This window comes from Galeopterus variegatus, unplaced genomic scaffold (assembly GCF_000696425.1).
Source record: "Galeopterus variegatus unplaced genomic scaffold, G_variegatus-3.0.2 Scaffold6720, whole genome shotgun sequence".
Lineage (NCBI taxonomy): Eukaryota > Metazoa > Chordata > Mammalia > Dermoptera > Cynocephalidae > Galeopterus > Galeopterus variegatus.
The window spans coordinates 69353-70069 of record NW_007732831.1 but is presented as its reverse complement, the minus strand read 5'-3'; positions in this window follow the sequence as shown (position 1 = coordinate 70069).

Sequence of the window (717 nt, the reverse complement as noted above, 5' to 3'; positions counted from 1 at the left end):
ACTGGGGTGAGATGGTATCTCAGTGTGGTTTTGATTTGCATTTCCCGGATGCTAAGTGATAAGGGGTTGGACAATTCTATACCGGGGAAGGAGAAGTATGAGTTTTGGTGGGAAGTTAGCCAACCCTTTTAATCTGTTTCTTCCATTAAAAGTGGAACCTTTGAAAGTAGGACCCATATTTCATTCATCCTGATATTCTCATTCAACTGCTATACAAGGCTAGATGTGTTAGAATTTATTAAATGTTCATCAATGTGTCATTTTTTTCTGTGCCCACAATGTCTCTATTTGTTTTATCTCAGTTCCTCAGCCTTCAAACCAGATTCTTGCTCCTACATTCTAAGGAAAGGAGATAATGTCAGTAAAGCTAAAATAGATGGGAGATGGAAAAGATTCTGAATAAGATTGGTGGACTGTATCAATCTCAATAACATGTTGTGATGTTATAGTTTTGTGGATATATTACCATTGGGGAAAACTGGGCAAAGAGTACACGGGATCTTTTGGTATTATTTCTCACAACTACATGTGAAACTACAATGATCTCAATACAAATTAAAATTTTAAAATGTGAATAATATTAAGACAAAAAAATAAACTGGGGATTTAATTTTTGTGCATCCAAAAATTAAAGCACTGGCATAAATAATATGCTTGAGACAGTTTGACTTCATATTTTCCAATCTGGATGCCCTTTATTTCCTTCTCTTCTCTGAT